Consider the following 11,625-nt stretch of genomic DNA (forward strand, 5'->3'; position numbering starts at 1 on the left):
ACTCCACTGCAAAATGCTTCTTTGCTTCTTGTGGCTAAAACACAAGATAAATTAGAAACCAACAACAATGTTTAACACCGTGAGTGGTGCACAGATGACACCGATGTGAATGGCAAGCCTTCCAGAAGATTTAACACAGTTGTGACTGCACCAAAGCAAAGTCTGAGTAAGTGAAATGTGCCGCTGGACTCCAATCAACACAGCACAGGTGTCCAGTGCCTAAATGATCCCATCTGGCCTCCAGCTGCCAGTCAAGAAGTATCCAGGTCTCCTGTAGGTTCCTCTCTCTTACCTGCCATCCCTCTGCAGATATTGCTGATACCTTTTTTCACCCAGTGTACAGTGAGATACCCAGTGTCTAGGGCACTGAAGTAACACCAGCTGTAGCAATCAGAGGACCCAAACAGCATTATCCCCCTATTCAACAACATAGAAGCACCATTAAAGAAATTATAAAGATATTTATCATGGATAAGGATGAGAAAGACACATGCTTATACACACAAACACACACACAATTCACAAAGCCATTTCAGGACAATACTCTGTTTTGCCTGATCCTCTCTAATAGCCAAAGTAGTAAAGGAAGTTCTGGATTGCATGTGAAAGTCATTATCTGACATAAAACAGAGAAATCACATACCTTCCTTCATTTAATAGGGACTCCTAAATTTTTAAGTATATTATCAGTGAAATACCTCACATTAATTTTAATGTTTTATTTGAATGTATTAACAAATAGATTGCCAAATTGGATGGAATAAATAAAAAAAAAAAACCAACATCAAATGTTTTGGGAACAAGAAAGCTGCAAAAAATTGTATTCTAACGTCTCCAGACCAAAGAATAGCGAACATAATTAAAAAAAAAAAAAAAAGATTGGGAAGAAAAATTGCAAATATGTATAAATGTTTTATAACTCAGAACTAGTGTCTGTATATATCTTGAAAGTAGGATAAGAAAATTAATCACTGTACCAGATAAGGCTGGTTAGCCAAGACATGAGGAGTACAATACAAAGAACCAAATAGAAAATTAACATCCTGCAGAAGACAAAAGAATCTGACTGCAGAAATGACCTACATTTTTTCCATTAAGTGTAAAACAAAGATCTGACTTCCCTATCCTAGTCTCCTATGAAATGTCACTCTCCATTGTCCAAGAGTCCCTATACTCTATCTGAGCCAGACTTTCCTGTACTAAGTTTTGCCTATGTTTTTAGATGTCATCTTTTGCCATGCAATATTTCTGAATACCCCATAATTTATACTTTCCTTTGCAGTACAATAATGGGCTGGAATTCCCCTTCACTACAGGAAACCATGACTATTTTCCCTTGTGTCACTCTCTTACAGCTCACACCTTAGCTTGCATTTAGGAGAAGCTGCAGCTGGAAGCATCCTGTGATCCCCTATGAGCTCTTCTCTCTCCCCTCCTGAAGTTCCTGCTCCCAGACAAGAATGAGCCCCAGAACTTGCTTAAACAGTTATATTTTACCTCAAAATCCAGTCCTTGCACCCAGGGACTAGGCAATAACTAGATCCTATGCAAGAAATCTGCTTTCACGCCCTCTTCTCCCTTTCCCCTATCTAACCTGCCTCTGGTCCTTCACTCATAATACTAGCTTGTGACATCTGCTGTAGTTATACTTTTAAAGAAATTGTAAGGTGATTTCAAGTGTGTTTCTAAAAAGACCTTTCCACAGTTAGACATTCGTGATCTCAAATTTCAGGTAGCATTACAGATAACACTATGGCCAAGGTGTTTCTACCCTCAAGTTCTGAGATCAGAGCTTAGTAAGGAGTTTGTTCTCATGCATTCTTCTAGGTCACTGTCATGATTTATTTCTTCACAAGTAGCCATAACGCCTTCATAATTCATCAGTCATTTCAAATATACCACTACAGCACTAACAACCATGTGTTTTGATTTGTTTCTTTTTGCCTCTCAAATATTTTTATCTTGCTAATTTATTCCTCTTTGCACACAGAGCCTCAGCCATTTCCCTCTGAAAGGCTCGAGTGACTCAGATAACACTGCAGTTCATCCCACCCACACTATGTTGAGTTCACACTTCAATTATTTTCATAAAGTGTATTTATAGGCCAGCATTGGCTGAAGTTTGTAATAAGGTAGATAGATAGAGTACTTAGAGTACTCCATTAAAAACCTGGGTACTATTTAAAACTTTCTAATGTCAGACATTTGCAGGTAACCCGAGTAAGTATTATAGTAGACTTGCATAGATTAAATACAAAAGCTGTCTGGGAAAATATACAGAGAAAAATAGTGAAGTCACACAAAATACATGCAGAATTTGTGAACTTCTACTTTAGTTTGAATTGGGTGTAAAAAGAGATCTTTATCTTGGTATACAACAGTACCTTCTGTAAAATGTCAAATCTTATTTATCAAACTGATTTTGCACTTTCTTTCCTCCTACTTCTACAGTTACGTGTGAATTCTTTGTGTGGTTTATCTTTTCTGACATCTCTTTTTTTTTTTTTTTTGAAGTCTGAACTTGAATCAAACTAAGCAAGCAAAGTGAAATGCCTCTCCTTTTAGATAAAAAGGGCTGAAGGTGAAGGGACTATTTTCTGAACTCTGTAGGCTACAGACAAATTCAGAGTCCACAAAATATCAAAGGAAACCTCATTATTTCTGCACTAAGCAGAGTTTCTTTGACACAAGCACCAACACAACTGGAAAATATCCCATAAGTTAGGATATGCAGCCTGAATATGTAGAATAGATTAGGACCCAGTACTTGCTCTTTCAGGTAAATTATTCCATATTTACATATTAGTGAAATGGGGGCACATAAAAATAAGAGTTAACTAGCACACACAGAGTATTTTCTGTATTTGCACAAACCAGCCTTCATTTTCTTTGCACAAAAGAAAAAAAAAAGTGTATATTCACTTCTTTAGAAAGGATTTTTGTTCTTTATTGGCCTAAGAATACATCTATCTTTTGAGAAGGCCTTCTAAATATAAGAATTCACCATATGTTTACATTTCCAGTTTGGTTTTACCAATATTGCTCAGACTTGCCACCAGTATGATTTGCTTTCTCCAAATTCTCAACAACAACAACAAAAAAATGTACTGGTGCCTTTTAAATTTCTAATTAAACTTCTTTAAGCTCAGTTAAAACTGTGGGCTTGGGGTTTGTTTTGCAAAGTTTCAAATAGCTAAGGATCTGCCTGCTGGCAAAATGCACCATAAGCATTCCTGCTATCAGCAGATGATCTCGTATAAAGCACCCAGTGACTTCACATGGACAGGCTTTACTGCAAGTCTTTACAGAAAGCATCCGAACCTCTTCCAGAAGAGTCTGATCACATAAATCTGGACAATATAATTAAAGATATGAGAAAATATACAACATTTCTGAAGACTGGAATGAAAAAAATAAAGTTCTCTGAAGAAAAGAAATATTAACTGTTGGCTGATTAAATGGACAAAATGTACTTTAAGAAAGTGTGTTGAGGCTTAAGAAAAATAAGCCATCAATTAATTTTGTTTAGTCTTCATACTTAAAGCCATCTACTGCATGTGCTTTAAAAATAGTCCAGTCAAACAGGATGCAGACCTATTTAAACGTGAAAACTATTAGTACTGGCATCCAAGACGAGCATCAGGCTCAAAACTTGTCTGCTTATGGCATGTGCTGTGACCAAAAACTATTTCTGTGTACATGTCTCAGTGCAAACCTCTGGTACCTAGAATGAAAATTTTTTTTTTGTGTTTATCCATCATGATCCCTGGATTTCAATTTCATAGAATTATACAATTTTTTTTTTTATTTAGGGGGATGTTGTTGTTTTGGGTTTTTAAACAGTTTCAAGGCTTTATTTTTAATTAGTTTTACTTACTGTGTCTTTATCAGCCTTCCATTCCTTAACATCCTCTTTCAACTCTTGTAGTACAGGAATAGGAATGGGTTTTTTCCACCTTTTAAACATTTTTTTTTCTTTTATCTATTCAGAAATTCAAAATACTCCATAGAGAGGAGTTTCTTAAAATCTTTCAACAGGTTGTTCTTATAGAACTATTTTGCACAAAGAATTTTATCACAACATTAACAAGAACCTACAGAGAATTTATCCATTAACCATCTGTGGACAACTGGCCCACAGGAAAAGTATTAGCACAGATTGTGGCGTGATTCCCAAGAAGCAACCAAGATGCCTCATGCCTGTATCCAATTTGGACAACCACCATAGAGGCAGCAGTGTCAGCCAGAGACGAAAATACACAATCCGTAAATCATAGATTGCAACATCACCTGAAGCAATAATTGGTGTACAGGTACCACAACTGGACAGATTCAATTTCTCCAAGTTCCTTCTTATCTTACAGCTCACACACAAGAACATGATGTGCAGCTGAGGACTTGGCATTGACCAAGGAAGAGAAGAGGATTTCCAGCTGGATGCCTGGAACACTTCCCTTCATCAAGGAGCACAGTGTGGTTAATGTCGAAAGAAGTGTTCAAACGGATTAGTAGAGATCTGACTTCCCCTTGTAACAAATATGTGAAGAGCATCCAGCGTACAGCAATACCCAGCTACTCAGTAACAGCTATGAATAACAAATTTGTGGTGTAAAATGTGAAGGCAACGAGAAAGGAAAAGTGTCAAAACAACCAATAGTTTTGTAGGGGGGAAAAAAAAAAGAAAAAAACTAACCCAAAAGAAACTACACTCCCAAGCCTCTACAGATGTTATCACTAAATGACCAGTTAAACCTTTTTTTTTTTAAATAAAAACTAAGTTCTATTATGAGATTAAACATATCCCAGCAAAACACAGTTAAAATGGCTGATCTTCAGCAGCACAAAGGCAAAAAAGCTTTCTGAAGGCCAACCACAATCTAAATGAGAAGCTTCTGAAAAAGACAGACACAGACTTTTTAAGTAAAAATAACTGGTCAAGTGTCAAAGCCTTGATCAAATCCTATCATTTTAATACCAATAAAGCTTCAGAGGAGGAATAGCCAGATAAACTCTATAAGCAGAGTGGGGATTGATGCCTGCGCCAATGTACGTGCTCTGGCTGAATATTCATTGCAGTCTGAGGGTAGTACGCTTACAGAGAGAAAATGAAAGAGGTGGACAGGAAACACAGGAAAAATTAGTTCCCCACCACGTATTTGAAAGCCCTCTTACGACTGAATTATCACATTGTATTGAGAAGACTATGCTTGCTGGGGACACCAGTAGAGAGTCTGTGCTGTACAGACAACTACAAAAGGTTTTTTTTTTTTCTCATAACAGTGGAAAAAGTCGAGATCGGATAGGGGACGGGGAGATAAATGGTACAAATAGCTAAGGGAGTTGGCTCACATCCTTCTGAACTCTTGCCATGAAAAATGTCTGGGAATGGCCAGAGGCTCCTCCAGGATAGGAGCTGTGCTTGTTCCAATGGCAGAAAACTGGAATTTCCAGCACGAGCTCTTTGTGAATTACAACAAGGTCAAGCCATCCAAACCTGCACTTTTTGGAAGATCCAGAGAGAACAGAACTGAAATGCCCACATCTAATTTTGTCATTATCATTGTCCCGAATCCTCAGTGAACTTCAGGGAACACTGACTCAGCAGATCTGACATCTGGTCTAAGAATCAGCTGTGAAAGGGTGCTGGGTAGTGGAGAAATAACATCACTTTTAAGCTTTACCATGCCAAGGCAACCTTTTTTTTTTTTTTTAAGTTTTCCTTTGTTCAGCGTAGCTCACTGTGTGTCCTGTCACCTTGCAGAACTAGTGGTAACATCAAAGTGACACATGAATTTAATTTTAAGTATAGGATTTTAAAACAGCAGGAATACAAGAACAGCTTAAAGACTGTGTTTTCAAAATCTTCAGTGAATATCTCCAGTAATCAACATTCAGGTGATGGGAGAATGCTGGTTTTTTAAAACATTCTGCACTGTCTTTGTTAAAATAATATCTAAGTGATACAAATAATGTCTTGTTCTCATTTTATGAAAATAAAGGATATGCTTAAAAATCCAGATACGCACCGGGAACAATAATAGCACTTGGATTTTATAATGACGAATTAACAAGTAAACAGGAAACCATCATTTTGAAAGTCTCACGAGGCAGATAAGGAATGAGAGAGTTCTGGCCCAACATATATCTCTTCACATATTTCTATGCATACCTAATAAATACACTTTACATAAACACATATATGTTTGAGCACACACATATGTGAAAAGACTCAGAGAAACAATTTCCAGATTAGCTTAAATAGAAAACACATTTTTAATTGAACACAGTACTAGGGTAGCACAGTTAAGCTTTCAAAATCTAAAAAGTGTCCAAATAAGTTTGCACAGGAAACCTTACATTTTTCTTCTCTCTGCTACAAGCCAAGACAATGTTTCATTCAAGTATCATACACTTATTTGCCCCCAGAGAGTCTCTGTCTATTTAATTCACAGGATGGACTGTTCTCAATGAAAAAAAACATTTAATGAAAATAGATAAAAATACTTAAATATTTAAATACGTAGTCTCATGGCTTATTGACTTGGTGTTATCAAAAATCTGTTCTGAAGGCAGAATAAGTCTCATAAGGGCTTATTTCCATGGAGTTCATCAGCATAATGTGTATTATACAGTGAACAGTTATTAGCTAAACAACAAAAAACTCCCCAAGCAACAGATGAATAATTAGCAAAATAGAAGTGTGGGTTACAACTCACAGTCAAGTCACAAAAGCCATCTTCTCTCCTTCAGCAACCCCCTGTCCCTCGCCTTTATCTGCCACAAAGGAGGAAGGGATTCTGCAGGGAGCAGCTGTCTTTATGAAGCAACCCTGATTCACCCTCTGAGCACTGGACACTCCTGGAAAAAAAATGGAAAAAATTATTAGTGCTCCTGCAGCTCAGAACTGCATAACTGTGTGTGCACATGCACACATGTAGCTGCTCCAGAAGTTGTATAACGGCAGCATTCAGCGCTAGGTTTCCAGCTGACATGTTTCCAAGTTTCCTAGTCTCCTCCTGCCCCATTGCCTCCTTCTTCCCTCAGAATGCTACCACTCATCTTGCCATCTGCACAGGGCTCCTTTCCCCAAAAAAGTCTGGTCTCCTTCTCCTCTTTTCTATTCACACGTCCTTGAATCAAGAGTTTCAGATTCCATGCCCGATGTCGCAGGAGCTCCTGGCCATGGTGAGGACCAATAGGGCTCACGTCACCTTGAGAAGGGACATGTTCAGCCTGGCTCTGCTGATGGGACATGGGTGCTGGCAAGGGGTAAGAGCACATACACCGCACACAAAAACATTGTCAGAGAAATTAACTGCCAGCTGTCACAGGTCTGACCATCTGCAAACAAGTTTTCAAATGCGCAACTGTGGGTACATTTATAAAGGAACAACCACAGGAACCACCTTTCAAGTCCAAACATCCTCTGCTGTCCTTGCTCCCAAATGGGGCAGGTAAAAAATACACATATTTCTGTAAGACAAAAATCGACAAAATCCTACAGAGGTTTCAGCTTTTTTTTTGAAGCTTATCCATTTATTTTTATTACTATTATTCATTTCTCTCTTCCCCCTTCCTGTCAGCCCCACAAAAAAAAAAAAAAAAAAACATTTAGTGTGGAAAACTACAAACAAATTAAACTTTGGAGAAGTTATAAGCCATTGAAAACAGTGTTTTATAATGGCAATTGCCAAGCAGCCTTCAGCTATGGCCATTTCTACTTGAACTGCCCATAATAATTAATTGCAATGACTTAGAGTAACAAGGAGAAGGCATTCAGATCCTTCAGGGCCAGGAGCAACTAGCATCGGCTATAAAGCATTTGAGAAATGCATTAGTCGGGAAGTTCCAGCCCTGTGGTCTGTGGAGCAGTTGCCTGTCGTCCACAAAGAACTGCTTGGTTACGTTATGCTGGATCTCTTTATTTCCAACTGCTAAATTGCATTAAAAGACAGATCAGGTTTCCTATTATTTATCAAAATGTACACAGGCCACCGCAGAAAGACACATTAGTGTAATTTTTTGGATGAAGGGAAAGTTGGTGTCCTCACAGATGACAGAGAAGCAGCTCTGCAAGATGAGCCCTCTCAGAGGATACAGTCTGTGCTGGGAAGTGGTAGGGAGCCTTGCACTGGACTGTTAAATTCACTGGTATTTGTAGAATACTTACAGATGAGGAATACTTTCCCACACCTTCCTGCCTCCCCCTAGCCTTGTATCCAGTTTTTTACTGCACTAGTGAGGAAACAGCAGAGTTATCCCCTATGAACCCAAGGCCTTACTGATTTCTGTGGTAGTCCTCCACATGCATTGAGAAAGCTGCTTCTATCTTTCTCAACTGCAATAGAAATAAAAGCTCCCATAGGGTCTTGCTCAACTTCATCTGAAAAACCTCTCCTAGAGAAAAAAATTGCACCAAAGGAAGTAAGTCCCTCCCTTCATCATTTAGACTATTCAGCATATTCACTGAAGTTGCAATAGAGGCGCTTTATTGTAAACACAGATAGGAGAGAAAGGGAAACAAAAAAGCAGAACCAGCTATTATCTCGTCCACATCCACGCATAGAAGAGAACTATGCAAGGTACAGCTGAGGGGGGGAGGTGGACAAACAAAGCAGCAGTAAGTCCTCAGGCTGTCTCATACAGACATCTATGCACAAACACGCGACAAAGTTAGGGCTTCTCAAACCAGGATGAAATAGCATGGAATTACTTGTTGTCATTTACAACACAGTCTGCTTTTACTGTACACCTTGCAACATCTATACGAACAATACTCATCTACATCACTGTTGATCCAAGATACAGCGAGACTCTCTGTGTTCATAGGATCATTTTGTTTGCAAACGTGGAGAATGAGAAGGGGGATCTTCCTCTTGGAAATGTATCTGCTGGGGACAGTCAGAAAAAGACTAAGGAAATTTTAATACCTGATGTTGCCCAAGTGGAAAAAAAAATCCCCAAACATATATACACACACATAGAAATTTAATATAAAATATCTATATTAACACTTAAAAATTTTTAAAGTACATATATATTTGGATACATTGTTATTATCACACATTACATATGGCATCATAATTTACCTTAAAACTAAATTTAGAATCAAATTCCTGTACCTGAATTCATTTCAATGTTGCAGTATTCATCAAATACTACTTTTAAAAATAATTATTGAAGGTATCATAGTGTGAGTATACATTTTTGTCACTAAAGAAAAAAAGGACTTCCCACTGAGAGGATTAAAACATTTTTATACCATGAAGCCTTCTGGTTAAAAATTATGAGCAAGCAGTTGCTAATTTTCTATTCAATAATTCAATAATAATGTTTTCAATAGCCTCAGCGGATAAGAAATTTGTTAACATGTTCTGAATCCCAGAAAAAAAGACATTAAGAAGATCACACAGGAAGAGTCAAACATCCAAAATCTGTCAACCAAGGAAAAAAAAAAAAAAAAAGAGGATAGTCAGATGGCTAATCACAAATCAAACGCCCAGTATTGATGTTTCAGACAGGGTCATGCTACCCATTGAATTCAGGGTGAGGGTTCCTCAGTGGTAAAATGTTTCTCATTTTCAGCTATGAACCATCTTAACTGGAATATGGGACTAAAAAACAAAGAAGACATGCTCTTTTGTTTCAGTAAAATCATCATCTCCTTGCCAGCTACAGCCAGAAATCCTACAACATTTACATGAGTTGTGTAGGAGCAGGCTTGTTTTTCTCCTCTACGCGGCACCATGGAAGTACAATTTGGAAGTCAGAGGCGTATGCCAGAGACTGTGTGTTTGGCTTTGTTTCCAAGTTCGTCTTCAAATTGAAGATAACTAAAGGCCAAATTGCACTCTTGATTGGATTTGCCTATAGGTTAAAAAGCTTTATATATTACTTTTTTATTATTATTACTGTTGTTATTATTTTTAACCAGTTCTTTTTTTTTCTGATAGAAAACAGTGGTTGAAAGATTTCCGCTGAAAAATCTTTTGACATCTCAAGATCTGGATTCATGTTATCTAATCTCAGACAGTTGCCTAAAGGACTAAATACTCTACTATTACTCAGTGGAGACTATCTGCCTTTTCACTCATTCTGAAAGATCTTCTGTCAACTGAGGCGAAAACCTTGTGTGACTAGATTTATAATTTAGTTGTCCCAGGGTGGGATGAAACCAAAGTCAAGATTGCATAGTAAGGTTTCCAGCTTTTTGTATTCTTAATAAACTTGTGTTCTAACTGAAGGATGAAAAAAACAATCCCAACTGTTGGATTTCAGTGTTTGTTTGGGTTTTTTTAAATTTCTCAACATAAACCAATGACAGAGTCTTTAAGAAGAGTTTACCTCAGCCATGTATTTCCCTCAATGTCTCAAAAGGTTTAGGAATGGTCTTATTTCCTTTTCCTCTAACCACATCTAGTGATGGTTGCTCTACAATGTAGCCTGATATTTAACTAAATTTTGTAATTCAACAGGACCATCTTCAATGCAAATAACTAATCCCAGCCTTTAAATACCCTGTCTTGGTACAGCAGCTTAGAGAAGAATACGGTGCCACTAGTCATATTTTTTTTTCTTCTGTGATGGATCCTCTAGAAATTACAGGGCATAACTGAGAAATAATTTGATTAAGTTGTAAGCCATACCAGTCAGAATTGGTAAGGCTTGTGGGACTTAGTTGAACTGACATCCAAAACAAAGTCTTCACATTGGCTCCAATGTGTGAATGACTGCTTCAGAGAAGGACAACAGCCACAACACTCATTTATTGGAGCTGAATAAAAAAGGCTGAGTCTGTCAATGACATCAGAATAACAAAAGAAACTGGAAGGAAATTTAGTAGTTTGCTGCATCTGGCAGAAACATTTCATAAAGAAATTGGGATTCATGCTAAATTTTGCGTAAAGATGTTTCAAGTTTGAGAGCAGTCACTTTCTTCATCATTGAATTAACAACTTCGCATTCACTCATCATGTAAGACAACACTCCTAGTCTCAAAGGCAAATCCAGAGGATGCACACTGTGTTTTCCTCTATACGCAGCCATGCCCTATGAGCTCGATCTGGCACTCTCAGAGGCAATAGCTCACCATTGGTCCCTTTGCCCCATCCTGGGGTGTGAACCAGATGGTGATGGGGACACATGGCTCTGTGCTGACCATCTCACAGGCCCATGGCTCACAGGGAAAGGTAGAAATACAATTACCAGGGGTAACTCTGTGGGAGAAGGTGGGGAAGGACTGCCACAAAGACATGCAGACACATATTTCCCTTCAGAGTCTCTGTGATCCTACAGTGCTTTTGCACGCATTCATTATTTTTTCTCTGTCTCCTTGCAGCACCTCTCCTTAGCCCCCAGCCCCTGTGTCCCCCATTAGGTCTACCACTCTAGTTACATCCTCAGTGTTTCTTTTTCCTCTTCTTGTGAGCCTGTTCATGTATCCTTTCGGGATTTATATTTTCTGCTTGACTATGCAAGACTATATATAAAAAAAAAAAAAACAAACAAGAAAAGAATAAGTTTAAGTGCTATCACCAGACTGGCTGTTTCCACGTTCCCTTCCTATGCGATAAACTTGTGGCAAAGGGAATGTCCCATATGGGATACACGTATGCTCTATGTATC

Source organism: Chlamydotis macqueenii, chromosome 3, assembly GCF_036417535.1.
Source record: "Chlamydotis macqueenii isolate bChlMac1 chromosome 3, bChlMac1.mat, whole genome shotgun sequence".
NCBI classification, from domain to species: domain Eukaryota; kingdom Metazoa; phylum Chordata; class Aves; order Otidiformes; family Otididae; genus Chlamydotis; species Chlamydotis macqueenii.